General features: G+C 46.6%; 1 long non-coding RNA gene across 1 annotated transcript in view; it reads left to right on the top strand.

The window, feature by feature from the left end:
* The window catches only part of LOC133515080 (uncharacterized), a 57857-nt gene extending 34666 nt beyond the window's left edge, over positions 1-23191 (top strand). Inside the window, exons 2-5 of the long non-coding RNA XR_009798951.1 lie at positions 4929-4989; positions 19418-19472; positions 19556-20145; positions 21707-23191. This is a non-coding gene — a long non-coding RNA (uncharacterized LOC133515080). The remainder of the gene's footprint in view (positions 1-4928; positions 4990-19417; positions 19473-19555; positions 20146-21706) is intronic.
* The last annotated feature ends 1593 nt before the right edge of the window (positions 23192-24784 follow it).

Here is a 24784-nt window from a genome sequence, read left to right as displayed (position 1 = left end):
GAGCGGCTAAGAAAAATGGATGAATGGTTGGAAAACAGGAAGAAAACATAATACAGAAGAAAAAGTCATGATTTTATGCGCATCAATAAATATAACGTTAAGAATTTTTGCCTTAATACACTGGACATTGTGCTGCTCCTTCTGGTGTGCATGGCCGAGGGGGTGGTATATCCATCCATCCATCCATCCATCCATCCATTTTCTGAGCCGATTATCCTCACGAGCGTCGCGGGAGTGCTGGAGCCAATCCCAGCTGTCATTGGGCAGGAGTTGGGGTACGCCCTGTACTGGTCGGCAGCCAATCACAGGGCAGATGGAGACAGACAACAGTCGTACTCACAATCACACTTACGGGCAATTTAGAGTCTCCAACGGATGCATGTTTTTGGGATGTGGGATGAAAGCGGAGTGCCCGGAGAAAAGCCACACAGGCACGGGAAGAACATGCGAAGTCTGCACAGGCAGGGCCGGGATCCTCGGCATTGTGAGGCCAACACTCTACAGCTGCGCCACCGTTTGTGGGACAAGATATACGTAATACTAATAAAATAGATTTGATGAAATACAAAACATTTTTCAAACCTTTTTACAACTACCATGACATTGATGCTAGTTTTATTAACCCGTCAATGGCGTTTTACTTTATTTGTTAGCATTAAGCTAATACACGTCCACAAGATGCAATTAAATACACGGTGGTTAGTTTTCTTTGTTTCCTCTTAAAGTAACATTCATCTGGAAGTAGTAATAAACAGCTTCAAGTGTGGTGTCAATATTTGCGAAACTGCACTCACAAAGCAGACAAACATGGCTCATATCTTGGAAAAACGAGGTTGGGACACTCAATCCGCCACTGCACTGTACACACACCGTATTTTCCAACGTGATATTGTACGTTAATAGCAAAACACACATCAGCCATGGTAGCAGACACGCTCGGAAGCAAACTTCCAAGTCATCTCGCCCCGCCACGGCAATCACGTCGGCCGTTAACTACCCTTTTCCGCTCACTGACACATCCCGTTCGACAGGTAAGCGTTTGACGGACGGGCAGGAATGCGGGCCCGGGGATTTGTTTTGGAACGGGCCGCCCATTCTTTGGGTGCTCTTAAGCAAACAGAGCGCCGCTGCACGTCCTGTTTTTACGGCTTTGGCACGTCGCTGCTCAAACTCTCGCAACGGGGCTGCTCCGGCAGTGCGCAAATAAAGTCGTCTGATGCCTGACCTTCCGCCTAATCCGATACACACACGCGCGCACACATAGACAGTACTTCTGCGGAGTACACGGTACAAAACAAACGGCTGAAACGCTTATTTTCATGTTGTTTGCTTATTTATATTTATAGCAACAAAACGAGATCTAGCGGCAGCTTTTGTTACTTGTTACTTCTGCTGGTGGTTAGTACTTGTCAGTATTGTATGCTGTTTTATTGTACTGTACTTTCTAAAAACATACAGTAATGATGTGATTTAATCTAATGTGTAGAATCAGACCGTTTTTGACAAATTTTTGCTTCAATTTGATCGACATGGTGCCTCTCCCTCTGTTGTGCTCGCCCTTGCCACCTGGGGGCAGTAAAATGCAGATAGGGAGTCCTCGGTCTACGACTGAGATCCGTTCACTCGAATTTCGATTTAAGTTGTTTTCCACCATCAAAGTCAGAATTTACATCAAAATACTTTGTAGAAAAAAAAAACAAATACATTGAAATAAACAATATGATGTACTTAGCATGACTGCTGAGAAGTGGATGGAGAAGAAGAAGAAGAAGGGGAGGCTGTGCTGAGCTATCGCCAAGGACCCTGGTTGGTCCTCAATCCTCTCCAGCTCGAACAAGCACCAAAGAACCTTGTTCTGGGATCATTGTATCCGACATAGGAACGGAACCCTTCATCACATGCGCTTAAATACGGGCTTTGTCTTTAATAATCGCCACCACGGTCGACCGACTGAAGCCTCGGTGGTGTTGGCGTCTCTCCTTCCTCCAATCTTTTTATGATCTTGAGCTTCGTTTCCGTGGTGATGGACTTTATTTTAGCTGCAGAAGCATTGATGAAAGACACCGATGACTTCTTTGCGGGCAAAATGTCTAAAAAGGAGGGCGAAAAATGCGAAGATACAAACACGGACAGGCATTAGCCAGACAAAATGGCGGACGGCGGGGGGGGGGGGGGGGTGTTGTCAGGCGTAAACGTCTTAGGTCGATACCGTCTTAACCCGAGGACTCCCTAAACAACTCCACAATATGCTGGAATAGTAATAGTCATTTTTCGCGGAGGATAAAGATTAAAAACCCGCGAGTAAGCTCAATGTCGTCTGTCTCCAATTTTGCATTGCGCGTATTTCAGAAGCTGCTGCGTTTTTTGTTTTTTTTTCTTCTTTTGAAATTCAATGTCCCTCAAAATGTTACGTTGTGGGGTGGGGGGGAAGACCACCAACGTCAGCCACCACCCGCATGCTCCACCCCGGCCTACGCACCTGTATCCAAATCGACGCCGACATTGCATCAATTCTCCCTCGTCTCGTGCACGGCCACCTTTTGAGCTCTGCTAATATGAATCGAAATATGACTGAATGTGTGGTATTGCGCTGCGAGGCTTTTTGGCCGCGACATTATGGCATTATAATTCCTGTGTGTGATCTGAGAATGACACACACACACACACACACACACACAAGTGAGTCAGGCCTGCAGATGTTTACACAAGGTTCATCCAGCCAGCGGGGAGACGAGGTGAGATGATTAGCTGTCAGTCAAAAAAAAAACAACAACCAAAAACTCAAACTCAAATCTGAGACTGGAGGGGGAATGCGTCGGCCACGGCGGCTACACCTGGTTTCCCGCGGCAGTTTCGGATCGTGTAATCCCCTGCCATCGCCCGTGTTTACGCTCGTGTTTTTAGAAACAGGCGCGCTCCGCGGCTGACACGTCACTTCCGCCGCACTCGCGACTCGGGCCGGCCCGAGGGCTTCCTCCCGAGCCCGCCGCCCACATCACTTTGCTGTGTTTCGTAATCAATACAGAAGGATTCGTGTCGCAAGTCCGTGTGCCCCAACACAAGCGATTGCTTTTGTTTTGTGTGTTGCGAGGCACTTTCAATTGTTTATTGAGCGTAATAAACAGCAAAACGCAAGGACAAAATCAAAATGCTCACAAGGAGCTTGGAGAAGATGTTTGCTGATTTTATTTTCTTTTTTTCTTTTTCAATTTGGAGCAGAGGGGATGGCTAAAACGGACCTCCAACATTCGATAAAATTGGTTTGTTCATAACACTTCTCCTTGGTGTGTCGAGTTGATTTTCACTCCACAGAGACAATGTTTACAATTCCGTAGTGACCATCCATAATTAATTCTCTCAAATTTGGAGGGTAGAATACCACAAGGACGTGCAATCATGTGAAAGCGCTCGGTCGGTGTTGTACGCCCTGCGCGAATAGCTCAAATCCGCCGGGACTCGACAAAAAAGTTTGTAATTGCCTCTCGATGCCGCAAGATGTTGGAAAAGAACTCGAGAACGCCAACGTTTGATGAAATGGAACTTGTAAATGAACTCACCAAATTCCACCTCAAAGTCGTCGGAAATCTTTTTCTTTTATGTAAAAGGTCACGGCACTTTTTTTTTTTATTCATACAGACTGAAACCGCATTATGGGCATTTATAGCTAACGTTGAATTACAGTTTCCTGACGTATTTCGGGAGTTTTTTTTTTTTTTTTTCGACCGGGGAGCTCGCAGCAAAAACTCCCTGCCTGACACACCTTTTCAAGAAGTGACTCGAAGCATCTGCTATTTATAGTCTTCGGTTTTTACCCTGGCTTTATTTTCCACCACATGTTAAGTGGCGCCGCTCTTGGCTCGGGCGAGATGCGCCGGGTGTAACTCCGGGAGATTCCTAAAGGAAGTGTTTATGACCGTGCGGCGCTCTGACGCGAGTAGCGCCGGAGAACCAGTAGCGGCTCACGTGCGCAACCCTCCCCTCAAAAAAAAAAATTGGGGCCGGGGGAAGAGTCCGACGGCCAAGTGGATAAAGGGATTCTGGTTGCCGGTCCCTGTGCCAGAGAAAAACTGATTAAAAGTTGACCTCTGCAAAAGCCTTGCCCTTTTTTTGTCGGAGTCCAACCCAACCGTGTTTTATTGAAGCCGTATGATGTGACATTGATGAAATCCGCCCTCGGCTTGGCTGTTATTTCTGTCTGCGACCCGTTCTCGCCAGGCGCTGCTGCGCTGGGCCGTAAAGTGGTCAGCGTTTTGGAAGCCGCTCCTGTGGGTTGAACCAAAGTTTCCATTCGGGCCTCACGTGACTTTCTCAGCCCAGGGCTAGCACCGGCAATAGTAAAAGCGGGGGCGGGTGGTGATAGTGCTGAAAAATTGTAAGGGGGGGGGGGGGTGTGTCCGAAACAAACCAGACATCCCCTTGTAATGACGGGGCGCGCCCCTCAGTTTGAAAACCACTCCTGTAGCAACTTTGAATTAAGTCCCGTATTTTCCGCATTATAAGGCGCACCTTCAATGACTGGCCTATTTCAAAACTTTTTTTCATACATAAGGCGCATAGAATAGATGCTACAGTAGAGTGTTGGGCTTACATTACACATCCATTAAATGGGCTGCGCTAAAGGCTCAAGTTTGATCCATATATAAGGCGCACCTGATTATAAGGCGCACTGTCAGCTTTTGAGAACCTTAAAAGGTCTCGGGTGCGCCTTATAGTGCGGAAAATATGGTGGGGTTTTTTCACAGTCGTCTGTTGCAAATTGCAACTTCTTTCTGAGCACATTATCAGATGGTCCTTTTGTGGAGTAGCCGATTAGTCGAATTGATAGTAGGTTAGCCAGGTCAAGGGGGCTCGCAAAGATTTCTTGCCGCTGTTTAACCTGATACCCTTCCGAGTCAGCGTGTGATGCAATGTCTCTCTTCCTTCCGCAGGGAGGGAATCCAAATTCCGGGAAAGAGCCGTCAGCCCTCGATGGCTCCCGCAGATGCCTTGGTGAGTACGCCGCTCAAGCCACCGTTCGGTGAATTTATAGCGCCGCCCTCCCATAAAAACTGTTGAGAAGGTTGGATGTCATCACTTCCTGGCTGGGTGTTTTCTTTTTTGTTTTTTTTTTTAACCAGAACTTTTAAACAACACGTGTGGACTTTTGCCAAAGACGTTTGAGGTTTCACACCGGCACGCTCTGCACTTGAATGAGCGATAGCTTCGTTTTCAGCACACCAAAACAAACCTCTTTAGTCAACTCTGGTGGTGTACTGTATCGTGCAGTGCTCGGTGGGCTTGGCCACCCTTTCTTTCCCACCCCCCACCCCCTCAACGTCCAGTGTGCGCCTGTCAGCGTGTGGCCCCGGGGCGATCCCCCCCCCCCCCCCCTCGGCCCCTTCTGCCGGCCCTATTGACTCGATGCAACTCAGTGTTTGCCCAATCATTTGGGAGCCGGATACAGGGATGAATTGTTAACTACGGCGGGTCAGCCTGTGCCCCTTCTGCTCCCTTGCACCCGCCCCTTCCGACATGCTGTTGACTCATCTCCATGGCGATGGGGCACGAATTTGTTTTCTCTCGTGTGTCGGCTGCCCCTCCTCTTTATCCGTGCCCTGCACTTCTGAGCGGCCAATCAAAGGGCGGATGGCGGGGGTGGGTGGGGGAGTCACATGACCGGGATGAGTTCGGGATTCTCGACTCTGTCGGGAAACGCGTCCTCGGGGGCCTTCTTGTGCGATGTGCTCATCGATGATTCTCCCACACAAATCACGAATGCCTTTCATGTTATTAGGCCTCCGCGTTCTCGGTAAATCGGTAACAGTAGAGACAAAAAATGTTCAACAGACAGACGTCACCAAAGTGGGAAATCCAAATGAGGGCGAAGCGGCGCTTACCCCAGCCGATGCGGGTTGCCTCTTTAACACCACTCAATGCGTGGCGCTGTCGGCGTTGGGGGTCACTTTTGCTTTCGACACAAATGGCTGTGGACAGTGAGTGTCAGGAATGACTGATCACAGCATTCTGCCTCTACGTTACAGTGAGAATTGCTTGAATGATATCCATGAGACTTTTTGAAGCGTTTATATTTTTGCAAAACAAAAGAACTCCCGGCCAAAAAGGCACGACACTTTTGATTTGAATAGGGCCATTTCTTGGAGAAAACGAACCTGGAATTTTTTAGGTGAATGCTGCCAAAGTCGTTCCTCCTACTCTTGACGGATGGCGGACGTAATATTATTTACGTGATAGATGGTGTCTCCTTCTCTATGAATTTGGTAAAGTTTTTTTTTTCTTTCTGCAATTCTTGCACATGCTGTTGGTAAACTTCCTGTCCAAAGTAAGACAAGAACCCGTGTTGAGTTTTTCCTCCCAACAATGTCTCCGCACATCGACAGGCAAGTGCGCGCATGTGTTGTTTGCGCTTCTGGCCTCCACACGTGTTGTTAGCTCAGGGCAGGTGAGTGTTTGCCTACTTGTCTCCCTTTTATGAGGCCAGCGGAGGCGCAAGGAATGCGCCACGTCCGATTTGTCGCCGAGTCTTATTGTTGCGCTCGTCCGACCGGCGCATTGGGTTTGCTGTGACCCGGCAAATGACAAACGTGTGCTTTCGTTCCCCGTTTCCTCTTTTTCACTCTTGCTGGATGAAAATAAGAAAACTATTAAGCGCGGTGAAGAGAAGTCGGGCCGGTCGGGGCCTGCAAGTGAAACGCTAAACATTGCGATTGTGTTGAATCAGTGATGATGAAATCCAGACTTGGTTCTCAGTGTCTGCAGCCCATCTGTGACCACGCGAGAGGCTCTTTCTCCTGACACACTTGATCAAAAAAAAAAAATGTTACTGAGTACAATCCTTTCTCGAATCCGGCGTATCATGTGTGAATTCTGATGAGCAAATCTTTTTATTTTGGAGGGGTCACCTGCATGGTTCAACCGTACGTGTTTACTACAAGAAGCTTCTACAGTACAAGTCAAAGTATTGAGTATTATGCGCCCCTTTGCCATTGTCGCAATCACAGAACACAGTACTATGCGATCCGTTTCGGTCTGGCGTTACTGTAGAGTCCAACACCCACATCACCGCCCTCTTTGAGGATACATGGCAAGAAATTACTAATATGAATGCTAACGTCAGCTTAACCTGTTGCTTCGCCGCTACAGTTCTGTAGGCCACATTCTCCGTTTTTCTGCCACGCCTTTGGTCTCCTCCATTGTTGCTGTCGCCTGAAGTGTCATTCTTAGATTGAGAACTACAACACAGTCCAGTAATATGATGAGCTATATACTGTAGCTACTATTCCAGTCACTGAGATCGCAGGAAATTCCAATCTACGCATTAGCCAGCGCTAAATGTGAAAAATGTATTGATTTCCTCCTGGGCCTAACGTGCCACGCATCTCCAAACTTTTGTAAACTTTTGCAACGATCTTATTTCCTACATCAAAATGGCCGATTTGGGGAAAAAAAAAAAAACCCAAACACGCTACGACATTTTGAATAACATTTTGTGTTATGACGTGTGAAGGTCTTCATTTTCAAGCGTGTGTGATTTGTGTATGCCGGTCGGGGGGCTCTCGCCCTGTGCCACCATCTGGGTGGTCCTCACGGCTGGCTTGTCCGTAATCCTCCTGTCCCATAAATCAGTGTCCGGGCTCGGGACGGGAGCTGATGCTGTGTGACCAGCGAAGCGAGCTGTGTGGGGTGGGTTGGGGGCGACGGGGAGGGGAGGGGGGGGGGCGCTGGTTCCAGGCACTAAGCCGAGGCTCCAGTCGCTCGCCGGCCCTGACCACACGTCAGCTCTCCTCACCGTCTTTAAAACAACTCATCACACGTGGTTGACTTTTGCGAACCGGCCCCGGCTAGCCTCCGTGAACCGTGCCGGTTGGTGTTCCTGCGCCGCCGCGTCTTAAAGCCTCTCTGCGTGTTCCTGCGCGTCACTTTCAATCAAATAATAATTAAAGCTGTGCGATGAAGGCCCCACATCCCTGCCCACTTTTTCAGAGCAATTCCTCAGAACGGTCATTAAATTTGTCGCCATGCTCTGCCCACATTAGATGGCAAAAACGCTAAGCACGTTAGCGTGCCGTGAGATATCATCAGGTGTGCTGCGGGGGATTTTCCAGTTCCACTTAATTGGCATGAAAAGGATTTATTTTCTGCAAATTTTGTTCATCTAACAAAGCCATCAACGTACACTAAGAAGTAGAACAACGAAATGCTTTTGCACCAGATGACAGAAAGCATGTCAGCATGTGCAGATGGGATTAGATTTTAGTATTGCATTTTTGGGGGATTGAATATGGAAGCCCTTAAAAATTTGGACCCAGCCAAATTCTCTTGCAAATTCAAGTGAATTTTTAGGCACGTTTGGACCGACAGCGATTCCGAGAATGGTGCTCAGGCCCTAATAATTTGTTTGTTGTGACTAAAGCCAAAATGACCCGAGATGAAAGCAAGGTCCACGCTACCTCCCCGCGGACGAGGAGGGAGGATGCCGTCTGGCTGGTGTGCAGGCTCTCCGCTGAGCTTTTATCTCGGGTGGGAAATTGCCCGCGGTTGCGCCCAGCCTCCGACTCCCGAAGAGTGCCTCGGACCTGTGGCATTCATGAAAATAACGCTGTTAGGAGTAATAATAACAGTCAATTGTAGCCCGACGGAGAAGCGAGACAACAGACGAACAAGTGCAGCGGCGTACAAAAGAAGCCGAGATGAAAGGCTGCGGGGTAGACTCTTGCCGAGACTGATGGAAGCTTTATCGACATGCTCACATCCAAACAGTGCCGAGTGGGAGCCGACACCGATTTTGACCCTCGCGTTCTGCGGCGTTGAAACTCAATTTGTTCTTTTGTTTGCCAAGATCACACAGATCTTTTTTTTTTTTTTTTCTCGACACCTTCATTTTCATTCTCTCCATTCCCCCCGACGCCCTTGCTGAGTGCAATTTAGTTTGATGAGCAGGTGGTCTTGCTAGCCGTTCTTGGCGTGCGGGGCTTTCAGATGGAGTCAGTCGTGCAGGCCGAGATTAGGGGTGGGGGTCGAGGGGCTGGAGACGGAGGAGAAAGTTCCAGCATGAGTCGGCGGTGGTGGCGGCGACCCCGATGGTCCCCTGCAAGCCTGAGCCACGCAGAGAGCACATTGAAAGAGTTTATTTGTGGCAAAGTCGCACTCCAGATGGCTTTTGTGCATCGAAAGTCCTTCGAGCTTGCTGGCGCTCTGAGCTCAGCGGGCAAAGCATTGCGGGCCAGACAGCCGTAGAAGGCAACATGTTGTCCTCTCGGCTTTTTTTTTTTTTTTTTTTTTTTTAATGGTGATGAATCTGAACACTGGAGCGGAACAAAATCGCTGTCTGAGAGTGCATCGTTCAGCACTTCACACGTGCATTCTCGTCGAGGTCTTGAGAACTTCAAAGGGGAGGTCTTGAGTGGTTTGCACAACTGCCTTTTAAAGTAGTTCTGAGGTTCGAGTTCGAATCTTGGCTCTGGCTTCCCAGTTTGGAGTTCACATGGTCTCTCATCCCTGGAGATTTTTGGGGGTACTCCATAAACGTATGACATTCGTGTTAGGTTCGTTAAAGACTACGTTGTCCGGAGGTGTGAGTGTGAATAGTTGTGAATATGGACGATTTGCGATCGGCTGGCAAGCACACCAAGGTGTACCACACCTCTCAGCCAAAGACATCTGACATCAGGTCATCAGGCTTCAGGTCACCTGTAACCCTAATAAGGACAAGGGCCTCCAAAAAGTTCCAGGACTGGTTTTACAAAGACTGTAGAATATATTTCAAATCCAAACTTCTGAATAATCCCCTTTATGCAGACTGCACCTCCCCATCCTTCTCTACCAGCCCTTTGTGCAGTCATGGAAGGATTCTTCCGGGATCCTCCGGAGGTCGGTCATCAGGAACACGATGTCGTCCCGTTCTTCAAAACAGACCCTCTTCTTTCACCGCCTTGAACTCGGCACGGTCAGGTTAGGTTAGCAGCCCGATGTCGTTCTCGGCCAGGAACTATCGGATGTTCACGGCCTGGCGAGAGGGGGTGTTGTCATGGGGTACAGCTACCGGTTGTTCTGCCGCAACTCTCATCTCTTCTTGCACACTGAACGAAGAAAATGCAGCCGGGTCTCTGTTTAAACATGAATGGTTAATATTCTGGTCTACATCGTACGGCAAAACTCGTATTTTTGATTTAGAATGTCCATCTTTTTTTGATACCAGTCCTGGAACTTTTCTGGCATGCTTTGTAAATAGATGGACTTGTGAATGGTTTGTACACAAATAGTTGGTTTTCCGGTGTGAAGTTAAAGTACTAAGTCAATATTATTATTCGTTGTTAGCGATGGTTATCCGTCACCAAGTTCCGAGTTTCTGCACAAGGCTGGGAGAAATTCCGCCATCTTCAAGTGAGTCGCAACAAACACCCCTCGGACTCCTCTCGGTTGCCATGGTAATGAAATCCGTACTCTGGATTGGCCCAGCAGTACATGGGGCCGGCCGGGTAAGCTGAGGCTTATTTGTAGAGAGAGACAGAAGTGGAAAAATTAAAATTGACTTTTCAAAATCAACCAACGCAACCCACAAGAGTGGTCAAACTTCATCAGCACTGTGTCATATATTGACGTATTCAGTTACTGAGCACCCTAAACAACCCAGACATAGTTCGAGCGCCATGCGTCTGTCAACGCTGAAGTTTTACGTCATCTATCAGCAGCATTCTGCAATCACCTCCTTGGCGATATACAACACACAAACGATCAATATTTAGCCAATAATGCCAAAGTGTGCAGCTCTGGTGTTGATTTGTAGTATAAATAACTGTTGCACACGGTCCCACAGTCCTGGTCTGGTGGTTTCCTTATTGACTCTCGAGCTGCAGCACTGCAAGACTTTTTGTGGCTTGGCCCTAAAAGTGTGATTACAAAATGTGTACGTGATTGATTGCTCCTTTTATAGGCGTGCATACTAACTTCTACCGGTCACGGTTTAGTTTCAGGAAGTAGCGAAACGTATTTTCCAAACTGTTATTGAAAACACGGGTAAACTTACTTAACCAATGATAGGATTCCCCATGCAGCGTTTGGCTCGAGAGCTTTTAGAACTGAGTGGGACTGATGGATTTTCTGGGTTTTGGACCATGTCCCCAGAGTGTTTCCCAAGTGGTGGCGTCTACTTGCACTGATAAACAGTGCGGGATTGGATCCAGACCGTGTTGGGGTCTCTTGGAGCCCTGAGGCGACTAACCACACATACTGAGAATGTTAGTCATTTGTTTATCATGGGTGATATTTGCCTATTCCTAATCCTTCACTGGATTAGTCTTCATGTGTTCCTCATTCCACGTTTCTCCACCTATTTCAGGTCCAGACTTTTTTTTATTTGCGTGTGTGCGTCTGAAAATCACTTAGCTAAGTGTCACCCGCATTGACCTAATTGGTAAGATCTTCATTTGGACCATTTGTAGATGATTAAAAAAAAAAATGGAAAAAAGAATTACTACATCACTATAAAACTGCTGCATTTGCCCCAGTACTCATGACGCTATCCGCGTCCAATCTTAGCACTCCTATAAATTAGCTCTCTCATATTTGGATTGACTCATGGGGTAAACAAGATACAGTAACACTGAATGTTCTCCGGCCCCCACCGTCTTTTTTTTTTTTTCTTGACACAGCCCAGAACGAATTTTCTCTGTGGTCTTTTCAGCCGAAGTGGTCACAGCTGAGTGTCACGGGGTGTTGCTTAATTGGCAGCTTGTGGTAAATGCAGATATGCTTCACTATGCGTAGCTTCCTCAATGGCCCGTCGCACTATTTGCCTTTTTTAAATTGTCCTTTAATTGGCTGCACAGTCACAGTCTCTTGCCTTAAAAACTGTCCTCTGTGCTTACCTGCATGTGGCCTATTGGACTCGAAGGTCCCAGTGGGGGGGTGGGGGGGGGGCTACTTAAAAGCTCACATTTTGCCAGCCCAAAACCAGATGTTTTGTTTTCGGTATCCGTCTGAATCCACACTATATGTAAATGTGTGGTGGCGGCGATATTTTTCTCGACTATCAAGTGATGTCTGTACGTAATTACCGGGTACAGGTCAAAGGTCTTTTGTCTTGATCCCCATTTATACTAAACACAAAACATAACCATAACGTAAAATTGTTTACAGTTACTTGGAACTAGGAAAGCGAAAAAAAAATTCCTTTGGATAATGAGCTCCATGCGACTTCACCGGGTCCAAATACATCGAATCATACGTAGCAGCTTGTTCCGTTAATGTGCTAGCATGTTCCTGGCTTGCCCCTTCCCAAAAAAAAAGGAAAATTCCCCCTCCCAAAAAAAAAAAAGCCATGGTCCGTCAGATTGCTCTGACAATGGCTTCTCCCCACGCACCACCCGCTTTCGACTGGGCTGCATCAGCAGTCCTGAGCAGTACTGTGATCCCACCACGGGGTGTACACGGCTGTGGCTCTGGCTAGCGCTGCTACACTTTAATCCCCCCACCCGCCCTTCTCCTTTTAACCACAATGGGAAACATGTGCTTTCTCTGTGTAGGGTACTGGCCCACCATGGGAGAGAGGCTGTTTACCTTGACTCCAAAACTAACATTTCACAGCTCCCGTGGGCACGGCGGCTCGCGACCTCTCGACGGCTTTAAAGCGGGGAAAAGAATGACGGACAATCCGTCTGCATCATTTTGTTGCAGACGAGATAATAACCCTCTGCTGTTGTTGCACAACATAAACCGTCTCTTCACTTGTCAGCCTGTAAAATTTGGCACGTTTATCCGTTTTTGTTTTTTTTTTTTTTTTTTCTTGACACAGCCCAGAACGAATTTTCTCTGTGGTCTTTTCAGCCGAAGTGGTCACAGCTGAGTGTCACGGGGTGTTGCTTAATTGGCAGCTTGTGGTAAATGCAGATATGCTTCACTATGCGTAGCTTCCTCAATGGCCCGTCGCACTATTTGCCTTTTTTAAATTGTCCTTTAATTGGCTGCACAGTCACAGTCTCTTGCCTTAAAAACTGTCCTCTGTGCTTACCTGCATGTGGCCTATTGGACTCGAAGGTCCCAGTGGGGGGGTGGAGTGGGGGGGGGGGGGGGGGGCTACTTAAAAGCTCACATTTTGCCAGCCCAAAACCAGATGTTTTGTTTTCGGTATCCGTCTGAATCCACACTATATGTAAATGTGTGGTGGCGGCGATATTTTTCTCGACTATCAAGTGATGTCTGTACGTAATTACCGGGTACAGGTCAAAGGTCTTTTGTCTTGATCCCCATTTATACTAAACACAAAACATAACCATAACGTAAAATTGTTTACAGTTACTTGGAACTAGGAAAGCGAAAAAAAAATTCCTTTGGATAATGAGCTCCATGCGACTTCACCGGGTCCAAATACATCGAATCATACGTAGCAGCTTGTTCCGTTAATGTGCTAGCATGTTCCTGGCTTGCCCCTTCCCAAAAAAAAAGGAAAATTCCCCCTCCCAAAAAAAAAAAAGCCATGGTCCGTCAGATTGCTCTGACAATGGCTTCTCCCCACGCACCACCCGCTTTCGACTGGGCTGCATCAGCAGTCCTGAGCAGTACTGTGATCCCACCACGGGGTGTACACGGCTGTGGCTCTGGCTAGCGCTGCTACACTTTAATCCCCCCACCCGCCCTTCTCCTTTTAACCACAATGGGAAACATGTGCTTTCTCTGTGTAGGGTACTGGCCCACCATGGGAGAGAGGCTGTTTACCTTGACTCCAAAACTAACATTTCACAGCTCCCGTGGGCACGGCGGCTCGCGACCTCTCGACGGCTTTAAAGCGGGGAAAAGAATGACGGACAATCCGTCTGCATCATTTTGTTGCAGACGAGATAATAACCCTCTGCTGTTGTTGCACAACATAAACCGTCTCTTCACTTGTCAGCCTGTAAAATTTGGCACGTTTATCCGTTTTTGTTTTTGTTTTTTTTTTTTCCACCAAATGCTGGGAGGGCATTGTAATTTGCGCTCGCTGTAATTTTATTATCCTCTTAAATTTCCATTCCAAAGCGAAATTTGGACCTGAATTGACAACAATGATTGCACATATCTGCTTCTTGGTAAGAGAATTGCATTCAGAACTCTGTCCTAAACCGTCATAATCCCCCATGAAGAATTTGTCCAGATGTGGACGTTTGACGCAGAAGTTCCTCGTGCTTCAATTCTGGTAGTTTCCATGTTGTCAGGGGACGACATAACACAGAGGCATGTAGACAAATGCCTAGCCCGAGGGCAGGAAATGCACTCCAGATGAAGATACAACGATGTGGTTGATTTGACCCCTGCGTTGTGTGTAAGTGTGTGGACATTAAGCCTTTATCTGACTGTAAACCACATTTGGGAACTCAAGTGGGGGCAGGGGGGTTGAAAATGTTGCCTTGTCCATGTCGTGTGGTGTCTGCCAATCTTGAAAAGTTCGAAGACCGAAATCCTCTTAAGTGGACACCGCAGCTAGCCGGGACCACTATTTTGAGGCAAGGATTAACAGTCCAGGAAAACATTTGACAGTGCATTATCCATCCATCCATCCATTTTCTACCGCTTCTCCGGCCGGGTCGGGTCACAGGGGAAGTACCTTCAGCAGGGATACCCGGACTTCCCTTTCCCCCGCCACTTCTTCCAGCTCTTCCGGAGGGATCCCGAGGCCCTCCCAGGCCAGCCGGGCCAGCGCTACGTTACTTTTATTAAATTGCAAAAATATGCCGCGATTGTCAAGGAAGAAGCGGGCTGCCACAAACGGAGGAAGTGGGTGACAATAATGGACCAGGTGGAGGACTGGTGGACAATTTTGATTGGTTATTAGACCTGTCAGGCGGTATTCGGCCAAGTCAACTCTGAAATCGCAAAAAAAAAAAAAAAAAAAATGGATGGGCGACCGTCAACCACTCATGAAAACTTGCCGCCGAAGCACGCACACCGCACGACAGTCCGTTCGTGTTGGGTCAGGCCGCGTCGCTCGGTGTGTGGCGGGTGTACGTCTTGCAAAACTTCAAACATAAGAATGATTTTTAGTTAATTAGGGACATTCAATTTTTTCCGTTGTAACGTGGCGCTTCCTTAGTGACATAAGAAAGTCTCACCGCATATGCATATCAAGCCTGACATTTTATATTTTGCAGTAAAGCCGTCAAGACATGCAAACACTTGATGGCTGTAAATGATACACGTGACGTTCAGGTGACCGGCTGTCGACTCCGGTCCAGCTCGGGGACTCATCAGGTGTGGGCAGTGATCTAATGAATGAATGAATGAGTGAGATCTTCGTATTGTAACCGGAACCAGAACCTGCAACTCCCCCCACCCCAGTGCTCCACTTGCCTGCCGCCGTTTCCTGTCCTTTTATCCGAGCATCCGTGGCAGTCTCAGCCAGCGCACCATCCTGCTGTTCCCTCGCCGCATTTTCATCGCCGGTCATCTCAGGTGTCTCTATAAAGAGAGACCCCCACCCCCACCCCTATCGCCCCCTTGAGTTCAACTTGCTGACAGGATCCTGACAGTTCATTGTTAGCGGGGTGGAAAAAAAACTCCGACCTCCAAGGGTTGCAAGGGCGGCGGCCTCGATGTTTAGGATTGTCTTCATCACCGAGACTCCAGAAACCGCAGTTGATTGTTTTTCTAAATTGATCGATAACTACTTCAATTTTTGCTCGTTGATTAGCGCTGATGTTGCCGAATGGCTTTCTGATTAGCGGCACTGAGCCTCGTTTAAGTCTCGTCGAGGGACAACTTGTACTTCCTCCCGCGGTCTGGCTTTGATTAAGTTCAACGGCGGCAAGGTTTTTTGCACAGTGACGCAGAACTTTTGAACAACTCAACAAAAACAGTCAATGCCACAGGCGGCGACAGGTTTTCCAAGTTGGGATGCGCATGTGGATTGATTACCGAACTGAAATCCAGTATTAAACATGGAATCTTATTTTGATAATGAGCCAGGGTTTCGAGAGAGTTTCAAGCCTTGGTTAGGTTTTTCTTTTGTTAAAACAAGAGATTCAAGCACGGCAGGGCTAGGTTTTCGCAATATAGATGAAAGTTCGGTTTTGTGTTTCAAGTTAGGGTTTTAAATCTCGGTTGGGGTTGGTTTTCTTGGAATTATGAACCAGGGTTAGGATTTCAAAGTAAGGTTTCAAGACAGAGTTGGGATTTGAAGACAGTGTGAGCTTTTTGTCAAATTATTCAATGAATAATGTTTATTATTGATGTTACAGTTCTGCGGTGCATTTCTACACCACTGCAGACTACGACCGCAAAAAAAAAAAAAGCGCAATGTTAAACGAATGGCTCTCAGAACAGAAGAAATCTGTGTTCCCCCCCCTTGGCTTGGTAACCTGAATCGAAGATGAAAAATTTGCGCATCATCTATCTTTGGCTTTCCTGCCAAATCCACGCAGAACGTGTCGCCGCAAGTGCCTCATTCCATTGCACAGCTCAACCAATGGCAGCCGAGCTCTGCTTGAAACGAGGCTTAACGCGGACCCTCGCCGGTGAGGTTCGGCAACGAAATTTTTCACCTGTACTCAGGCCTTTATTGTTTCTGGACGGCATGCTTTTGTAGTTTGAAGCAAGTCTCGGTCAGACGGAGAAGGCAAGGTTGGCCTCGAGTTTGTAAAGTGCGTGTGGACACGCACACCTCGGCCTGGAGATGTAATCTGGTTTGCAGAAAGAAACAGCTTGTTTCACACGACTGGTTTCAAGAGACCACTGGCGAATGGTCCTGCCAAGCGCGTGTTTCGGTGCGCACATGAGCTCCCGTCTATATTTATTTGTCTTTGCCAAACGCTCTTCCTCGCTGAGATTTTGTTTGCGAGAGCTTCCGAATGGTAAAAGGCGGTGAAGTGGCTTAAATTTACAATTATTGCGTTTCAAAGGTTCCTTGGAAGTCAGCTAATTGAAAGGCGATTACGCATCTGGAAAAAACATTAGGGAATGTTTGTTTGCAGCTTTTGTTTACACATTTTCCATAGCAGCAGCTTTATTGTGAGCTAATGGACCATCAGAAATGATATCAAGTAAGTGAAGTGGTCCCTAAAGCCTCCGTCGACTTTACAGCGCCACTCCGGTTAAATCCCCTGGGAGCTTTGCCCCCGACTCTTCTGTTTTTCCTATTTTCCCAACGTGGTTTGTTGATGGTGCAGCTTATCGCTCGCTGGTCCGCAGTTGGATATGGTCCCATTGTGCGATTTTCATTGAATCTGGGTTGCGGTCGTTAAACACACAAATGTTCAACGGGATGCCCAGAGGAGGCGACGTTTGTCCGTTTGTTCACTCCCGAGAGTGTCCGGTCGCAGGCGAAGCATCGGCGACCTCCACTGGCCTCAGCTTGGACAACTCTTTGGCGAGACGATGCGTCAGGCGGGAGGCTCCGACCTCATCAGGCGTGTCAGCGGGGGCGTTTTTTCATAAGGCGCTAATCTCGTCACACAAAGGGGTGTACCTTATTAGAAAAAGAGCCCCTACCCCCGGGCTAATCATGACCCGAGCAGCCCTCCAAGCATTATCTTGGAGGAATAAGCCTAACCGCATGCAACTTCAACCTCCCGCTGGGCCGCATGATAACTCATTTACTTCGTGATCAGCAAGTCAGTGAAGATAGAAAAGAAATGGGACCGGCTCACAGCCACCCGCGGTGCCCTCGGCCAGGTAGAGGTATTCCAAAAAAAAAAAAAAAAAGAGGGCGAGGAGGTCGTGTGCCCGTGTCCTCCGCAAAGTTTTATATTCAGTTTTGTGGGTTGGCGCTCCAAAGTAAGATTTCCAACTGCTGTAGGATTAGGGTTTCAAGATCAGCTTTCAAATTAGGGCTTTAAACCTAAATTAGGATCTCAAGCACGGGATAGGCTACCAGATCGTGACGAACACTAATGTTTCAGTTTAGAATTTAAAAATGAGGTTTTAAATTACAGTTTGAAGCCTGGGTTGGGTTTTTAAGGCCATTTTAGGGTTGCAAACTCATATTTCAAGCCTGGGTTATGATTTCAAACTAGGTATGGTTTTAGGTTAAGGCTTCAAACTCGGGTTTTAGTTTCATGGTGTCGTTTAGGAGGTTGTTTCGATCCAAGGCTTTCAAAGTAGGGTTCCCAGGAAAGGTTGTTTCCATCCAGTTTTAGGTTTTCAGAGTCTGTTTTAAAGCCGGCGTTGGGCTTTTTCATTAGAAATTGAAGTTTGGGTCAGAGTTACAGTGTTTAGGGTTTTGCATCTGGGTGTGGAGCCTGAGTTGGGATTTCAAATAAAGATTATGGTTTCAAATTAGTATTCCTCCCTGAACAGGAAGCTCTTAAATTGAGTCTTTGTGTCACTAAGAAACAGCGCACTTGTTCCCAGGGTAACAGGTCTGGGACAGTGTGACTCAAAAGCAGTTGGTGAACGGTTGACCGAGCTGACACAGGTCCAGTTTTCCTCCTTAACATGTCTGCTAGGAGAAACCTGCAACTTCTCAATCCAATATTGACTTGAACCTGTTGACCTCATAAATAAAGCCAGCCAACCACATCATTTAGAACTCTGCAAAGACGGAAAAGCCCCTTCGACTGCTTCCATCCCTGCTTGAGCAAACTTCCACGGAAACCTTTGTATCACATTAGGGCCTGGAGGTGATCTACTGTATGTCACTCCTCGAGGCTTGACTTCTGCAATGGGCCGTGAAGATACCAGGGAAAGCAGAAGCCATGTGGTTAGCGTAAAGCCTGATTTGGTGAAGCAATAGCCTGAAAAACAGAGCAACAGGTTGGACGGAGTGCAAAGCTACAGCGAGCGGCCAGGCTTTCAAGACAGGTCAGGTTTCAAAAATAGGGTTCCAGTATAGTGTTTGGGTTCAAAACTCTTGTTTCAAACTCGAGTTCGGTTTTAATATTGGCGTTTCAAACGAGCATTAAGTTTTGGTTCTGAACAGGAATTACTGTATAATGTTTTAAATGATGGTTTCCAAAGGCAGCGTTGTGGTTTCAAAGTAGATTTTCCCAAATCAGGAATATTTTGCCAAAGGAGGTTTACAAGTTTCAAACAAGAGCTAAATTTACAAATTAGTTTCAATGCGAGATTAAAGTATGTTTTAAAACTTAAATGGGATTCAAAACCTGTATCAAGCTTTAAAACAAAGGTTTACGGTCAAAGTATACAAACCTAGGTTTATGTTTCTAATTCAGATTAGGGATTAAAGACATAATTAAGGTTTCAAGTCAGGGTTTAAACATGATTTGGGTTCCAGTGTATGATTTTAAAACCGGGGTTTCAAGACAGGAATAGGGGTTCAAAGCAGAGTTTTCATAACAGGATTTGGGTCTCAAAATATGGTTTCAAGATGGCCCTCGGGTTTTGTGTTTGTGCTCCAAATTAGGCTTGTTTGAAGAAGAGCGGAAAGTCAGAGTTCAACTTGGCATTTGCCGGACCGAGTGGCATATTTCATTTCCGCTTTCTCCGTTTTCAGATGCTATCACATGAGCGAGACCGAACTGGAGACATGATGTCAAGGAGTTCCCCAGGTAATTTGAATGTTTAATCTTCACCCAGCATTCTGATCCTACAGAGGCTTCTTGTATAAACTGATTTTTTTTTTTTTTTTAAGTGCAAAGAAGCGCGAGTGTGCTGATTTAAACTGATAGCGCCGCGGATTGGCCTCAGCGAGACGCTATGAAAGTTCAAGTCGTGACAGCTCCGGCAAGAATGTGGCGACGTGGCCGTATCGCCTTCAGACGCTCCGATCGCTCCGTGGAAGCCATTGGAGATGCGGCGCGATTGCCTACCACAGCGTCGGTGACCTTCAAAGCACCCTCACGACGGGAATCAGCGGAGGGAGCGCTGTATACGTGCACCGCTCAGCGTGGACGTGGACAATCCCCAAACATGGTTGGCCGACTACGGAATAGTTTTTTTTCCCCCCTTTCCTACCCGCCGCTCTCAGTAAATAAAAGACAAACCTGTGTGAGCATGGCAGGATGCCCACAAACAAGTCCACGAGATGGGCCGATGAGGGAGGACGATAGGGGCCGGCCCCCGGGCATCCGCCGGCATGCTGAGGCTGCGAGGCAGGTTGGGACGTGGTTCAGTGTGCTGATGTTGCTCTGCTGGCTAAGCTCCAAGTGATGAGGCATCAAGGCGGAGGGGAAACCCACAGTGAAAGGACAAAAATGGACAAAAAGGCCCGATTATTGGAAGGTAAGGATGGTTTTTCTTGACCCAAATTGAGGCAGAAATGTTCCCATCCTGATCATTTCCACGTGGATGTATGTCACACGGGAACATTTCAGCCTCCTATTTTTGATTTTATAAAAAGATATCATGTCGCGCTTGTTTTCCAGTGCCTCACGTTGACTCTGTTGGAATGGGTTGTCTTGTTTCTTAACGATCTTTTTATTCCAACACAAATGCGATAGTGTGTTTTTGATCGCAAATTTTGCGTGCAGATGACACCCTCTCCTCATCTGCAGTCTGGCGAAGAGTTTTTTTGTGGGTGATCTCAGCTGCAAGGATCATTGACTGGGACAATGTACCTGGCATCGTTTCGGTATGTCTGACCGAGGTGAATTTGTCCAGCCACCACGGATCCAAATTCCCGCTTCTGATGCGACCGCCTCTAAATTTTGTGAGCAGGAAAAAACCCCCGATAAGTCTGAATAGCACAAGGTAAAGAGATTCAAATGGCGGATGAGGTGCGGGGTGCGACGTGTCTCCTCACAGGTCGAAACAGCTCTTGTGTGCAGACAGGCAAAAAAAAAAAAACATAATAATGAGATGAGCAACGTTGACAGATGACTGCCTCATTTGACACTTCGGTTCCCCGGGCTAAGGAGGCCGTCCCCACCGCTTTGCTTCCATATAATATCATCGACTGATTTGCTTGCATATAATATCATTTTTGAGAAGGTAACTGAGTTTGTGGGGCCCACCTACTCGCACTACCTCACCTGAGGATGTTCTACGAAATATATCTACGTGTGGTTGCTGTTGTCACCAAAGGGCAAATTTGCTTTCCAAGAAACGCCAGCTCACCCTTGAGCAAGAAAGTGAATTTGATTTTTGGAATACTTTTTACTGAAGTATAAAGGCCTAGCTTGGGAGGAATATAGGGTAAGTTCAAGACCTGAAAAGCTGCTCTTAGTTTTTTTGGTAACCATTGCTCATCTTCAAGGACCTCCTCAGTTATCAGAGAGTCTCTCCAAGACTCCAAAGTGCCCTTGAGCAAGACACCAAACGTCTACAACTCCTCTGGGTCTAGGTTTCTGGAGATCATCTTTAACGATTTCCTCAGTTTTAAGAGAGTCTACCCTTTGGAATCAGCAAAGATATAATCCATCTACCCAATCAACAACAAGACTAATCCTGTCCAGGATCATAACGGGTCCAGGGGCCAACCCCCTGCTGAATGGGCGAGGTGGTGTCAACTCTGCACACTAAGATACAGTCAATCATTCACACAATTGGATTCATACCAGCAGACACTTTATTCTTCACTTGGATGACCGGTAGGTATAAGATTCAGTATTGAAACCCTCACAAATCACATCTTAATTATGATTCTGGAATGGAATTGTGGCATTAGGTGGCCCAGCTTGTTGGAAGAATCACACAAGATCTGTTCTGCTTTGGATGTTTTCGGCTATTTCTCCGTATTTTAATGCGGTCCACGTTTTTGTTTTTTGTTTTTTTTTTTTGGGTTAGCCAATGCGCTCATTTTTTTGGACTTGGTCAATCATTAGTTTCTGTATTATGTTTCTAGGATCAAGAGTAAATCCCAGTTTGGACCGTGCCAGGACTCGTGCGGCCATCGGCAGATGTTTTCTGCTGGCGAGGCCTCTGACAGCCTGCGCTCCATCACTGACAACGTCGCCTTCAAGATCCAGATTCAGCTTCTTGGACCGGGAGAAGCTTTGACGTAAACGCAGCAGGGCGGCGGAGCAAATTCCATTTTTCAGGCATTATGAAAGAAATTTGAAAAAAAAAGGGGGGAGGAAGCCAAGACGGTGAACGGGCCGCAAGTTTACCGCCGTCGACCGCGACGGACGGACATATTGTTTGACTTATTCTACATTGAGCCTGGATTAATATTTTCCCGTACAGACATCTGCTTTTCATACTGGCGCTTTTGCTCAAACGCTGTCGATGTCACATCCACCGCGTTATCCGGTGCACATCAATAAGAGCTGGAACTGCGAAAGGAAAATAATCAGACGTTATTTTCATTCTCGTACGGAGACTCCAGCCAATATTTAGACCACGTTGACTGGTCAAGGCCGGGTGATGGAGAGCTTTGCCAGAAAGAAGAAAAAAAAAAAAATTCACACGCTTTGCTGAGCTTTTTCATTGACAATCAATTTTGAAAGGTATCCATTGATGAGTGAAACTACAAAGAAATCAATGTATTGCAAGTGTCATCTGTCATTGAATAGGGAAAATTGATTTACATTGGAAATGGATTTACATGCTGCTGCTAAGCTACTAAGAAGAGGTTGTGTAACAAACCGCATCCCAGAAACACCGAATTTGCCATATTATTGGACATCTTTTATGTAAAAAGAGGTGTTTTTAATTATGCATTTCCAAGTAAATAACTAAGATAAAAAAAAAAAAAAAATCCCAAATTCATTGATGTTTCAGGGCCAGCGGGGAACTCACTAACACTCAATAGCACACTTTATTTTTTCAACGAAAAAGAGAGCAAAGTTATTTTTGTAAGACAGGTGACTACAAACGAAACATTATTTACTGCCCGTTCTTTTTTGGTGTCTAAAATATCAGGTCTTGTCTCTATTTCAAATGTTTGCCCATTACACTCTCAAATGTTGTTAGTGGCCATGATTTATATACATACATGTCATTTTAATTTTGTCACATGGTGGTCTATTTGTCATCATGTTTGTACACAAGTATTATTTATGTGGAGGGTATCATAATTGGAGTGGATCGTATCCTACCTAAATTACAGTGATTCTTGTCATAACTGGAATAAAATTGTGTCATAACTGGAATGAATTGTTTCATAATTGGAGTGAATCATATCGGTATGGACCTTTCTGACCTGTCAATCACTCATACAACAACAGCCAATCAGATAGCCGCATTGGCTTGACAAGCCCCTCTCGCCATATTGTCACACAAGCAATGTTGGTTGTCAGTAGCGTGCGCTTGGAAAAGTTCATGTTACGAAGAAAATGGTCCTCAGATGCGCTTGGAGAACGTGCAATTCTGATGAAAGACATCCTGGAGCCCGGTTGAGTCATTTTCCACAGCCTAAAACACAGTTGACGAAGCGTCTACGATGTGTTCAGGCTTGCGGAAGAGCGCACGTACAACTAGATGTGGACAACATCGACAAACACATGGCTGTATGTTCAAAGGTAAGTGAGAGAGAAGTATCTTATCTGAGTTTGATTGAATTATTATCAGTGCTTTATACATGGTGGAGAACAACTTTCACTTTGTTAGCGTATCACTGACCTGCTGAATGAAGTGTGTCATGTTTTATGCCGAAGAGTCGGGTTAGTGATACGCAAATGCACCATGTCATGCAAGAGAAATGTCTATTTGCCGATTAGTATCCCATCAGACTTTTAAGACAAAGCACTGGGTTCCATTACGAGCCAAGTCAAACAAATACACCCACTCACTTCTAAAGACTACAATGATATTACTCGTGATCTTTCCAAGTAAAAAGTACTCACCCTGCTTTACACGCACAGTACGATTCCACTATTTTATCCTGTCGGATTTCAATATGAGGTGTGTGAGGCGTCAAACATTTTTAGTATCGATCGCCAACGTTTCGCTGTAACTCTGACATTGCGTCCTGCTCCGTCCAAAATCTTAATTCCGTGTACATATCCTAGCGTGAAATAGTTGAGACCTCTCTGTAGAACTCTCTTGGACAAGTCTGACGCATTTGCCAAAAAAAAACATACCTCAATATTATCTGGGAATACGCGATAGGGAACCCTCTTCAAAGCTGTTATGTTCAGTCGCCATTTTGGAAGATTGTGGGAGGTGGCAACTGTCGCTAAGGGGGGCGGAGCCGAAGATCCCCAGTCGGAACGGTCCATTGGACTGGATCGTTTCTTAATCGGAGTGAATCGTATCGCAACCTGAGCGTATCCAACTGGAATTGAACTGCATTGTAATTGTAAATGCCGTGCGATATCTCAACACCGCGGTTGCTAAGGTGCTAATCATTCCTCAAGAAGAAGCTACGTTATTGTTTTCTTTTCTTCGGCGCTTGACAGTCTCGTCGCACGTCATCTAAAGTCTCGTACTCGCAATCTCATTTGTGGGTGAGATGGTCATCGGCATGTAGAAAAACAAAAACGTGGGGGGGGGGGGGATTGAAGGTTTGACGTTTTGGAAGTTGCGCCTCATGACATCTTTATGCCCCCCACCCAAAAAAAAAACCCATTAGCATGGCCACAATGAACTTCCCCCCACCGTTTTTTTTTTGTGTGTTTTTTTTTTTCCTTTTCCACACACACACACACACACTGCAGGGGAAAGATGACCTCTCAATTCACTGCACTTGTATAGTCCTCAATGGAGCGACTCAACAAAAGGTGACATCATTTTCTCAGGCTTTGATTGGCCCCCTCCGTGCCACCGGATGACATCATGCGACCCACCCTCTCTAAACCCCTTCGAAACACCCAACCCGCCGGGTCCCGACCAGTCCCCCTCGCCCCTCCTGGATGCTGCGTCGCCGAGACAACGGACCCCGGGAAATGGGGCAGTACTTGGCAGTATATTAGAGCTGCCTATCCCATAATGAGCTCAGGCGGCCATGCCTTTTGTGCACCGAGTAAACAATCATGGGACA

This window comes from Syngnathoides biaculeatus, chromosome 16 (assembly GCF_019802595.1).
Source record: "Syngnathoides biaculeatus isolate LvHL_M chromosome 16, ASM1980259v1, whole genome shotgun sequence".
Classification (NCBI taxonomy): domain Eukaryota; kingdom Metazoa; phylum Chordata; class Actinopteri; order Syngnathiformes; family Syngnathidae; genus Syngnathoides; species Syngnathoides biaculeatus.
The sequence above is the reverse complement of the archived record's forward strand: the minus strand, read 5'-3'. Positions and strand labels throughout refer to the sequence as shown.